General features: G+C 38.6%; 1 pseudogene; it reads right to left on the bottom strand.

Moving 5' to 3' along the window:
• Window positions 1–2163, bottom strand: part of LOC111949740 (uncharacterized) — a 22379-nt pseudogene that overhangs the window by 5750 nt on the left and 14466 nt on the right.

Raw genomic sequence — 2163 nt, forward strand, 5'->3', positions numbered from 1 at the left:
ACTGAGCACATTTTATTATTCTCTTCATCTGCTTTCCGGCAGAGTGCGTTTTCAGAACTGTCCTAAGAAAGAGAAAAAGAAAAAGAAAGAGACAGCACTTCAGACACAAATGGATCATCCATCAACTTTGTTTACACTGACCTCATTGTGGCAATTATTTTGTTTACACTGACCTCATTGTGGACAAGTTGTTTGTTTACTGACCTCTTGTGGACAAGTTGTTTTTACCTGACCTCATTGTGGACAAGTTGTTTTGTTTTCACTGACCTCATTGTGGACAAGTTGTTTTGTTTACACTGACTCATGTGGAAACGTTGTTTTGTTTACACTGACCTCATTGTGGACAAGTTGTTTTGTTACACTGACCTCATTGTGGACAAGTTTTTGTTTACACTGACCTCATTGTGGACAAGTTGTTTTGTTTACACTGACTATTGTGACAAGTTGTTTTGTTTAACATGACCTCATTGTGGACAAGTTGTTTTGTTTACACTGACCTCATTGTGGACAAGTTATTTTGTTGACACTGGCCTCATTGTGGATGAGACCCATTTTGCTAGGTGCTAGGGATGAAAGAGAGAAATTAAATATTGCTTTACATTATTGATTATGGTCTTCATGTGTATTATTTTTGTGTGTTTACTGTAAAACATTTCATTTTTAAGAATAGCTCAATCAGAAGTGTTCACTTCTGACTATTCAAAATTCAATGCACAATATACAAAGAAAACAAAGTGAGTAGGGGCTCGTCAGGTACCATTCAAATTCAAGTGACATACTCCTATGTTTTTTCTCTTTTGTGTGGTCACTCACTTTTCTTGCCGGCGGTTAGTGTTGCTTTGGGCTGTGAGGCGATGCAGTAAACAGCTACTCCAATCAGGCAGTGGCCACCAGGACTCCCACAACCATCCCTACAGCCGTAGCTGTATCCAGCTTAATGCATTTATCACAGGCTGGGAACACACACAAACACGCCACACATACACACAATACACGCAAGCACGCAAGCACGCACTCAGTCGCACGCACAATCCCATACACACATGTACATTATAATGACGTGTATTATAATGGCATACACACAAAAAAATATTGACTTCTTATATTCTTGTGCCATATCATTGTACTTTGAGGGAACGGGCAGTACTGTACTTACTCCGACATTTCACATAGATTTTGCGATCTTCCCCTCCGTCTTTCTTGCATACAAACTCCCCTGTGTTCTCATCCTTGTAATCCAATATATGAGTAAATTCATTATTAGGGCTGAAAGTGAAACCATCAACACGTGATAGTGTGATCTTGTCCGAGGATACGGCCACGTTTATTTTCAGCTGAACTAAAGATATAGAAAAAACAGCATTTGATAAAACAGATTGATAAACCCTTTCAGGATATACATTTTTCTCTCGATCAACTTTCCCCTCATGCTCTGTTTCTGTTATTTAAGCAAATGCACATACTCTAGGCAGACATAGTCAGGTCCATAATTATTGGCACCCTTGATAAAGATCAGCAAAAAAGTCTGAATAAAATAAATAATACAAATACTGAGCTATATTGTGTGCTCAATTTTTTTACATTATTTTATACTAATACAATTTCTCAGAGAAAGAGATTTTGTTTAACAAGTAATAACAAGTAGCCTTTTTCTAAAATGCTTTATGAGACTGGASAACACGTTGAGAGATCAGAGACCTGGCAGTGTGGTGCCAGGACAACAACCTCTCCCTCAAAGTCAGCAAGAATTGAATTAATTTTAATTAACCTTAATTTAACTAGGCAAGTCAGTTAAGAAGAAATTCTTATTTACAATGACAGCCTACCAAAAGGCAAAAGGCCTCCTGCGGGGATGGGGCTGGGATTAAAATAAAACAAATAAATATAAATATGAAACAAACCACACATCCCGACAAGAGAGACAACACTACATAAAGAGAGACCTAAGACAACAGCATAGCAAGGCAGCAACACATGACAACACAGCATGGGTTAGCAACACAACATGACAACAACATGGTAGCAGCATACAATATGGTACAAACATTACTGGGAGTGAGGCATACGAGGGTTTTATGTTGGACGGGCAAGGAGGCATGGCTGAGTCAAATAGGAATCCTGACTTAATGAAGTGGTCAGGATTGAAGAGCTCAGCCATGTGCT

This window comes from Salvelinus sp. IW2-2015, linkage group LG22 (genome assembly GCF_002910315.2).
Source record: "Salvelinus sp. IW2-2015 linkage group LG22, ASM291031v2, whole genome shotgun sequence".
Classification (NCBI taxonomy): domain Eukaryota; kingdom Metazoa; phylum Chordata; class Actinopteri; order Salmoniformes; family Salmonidae; genus Salvelinus; species Salvelinus sp. IW2-2015.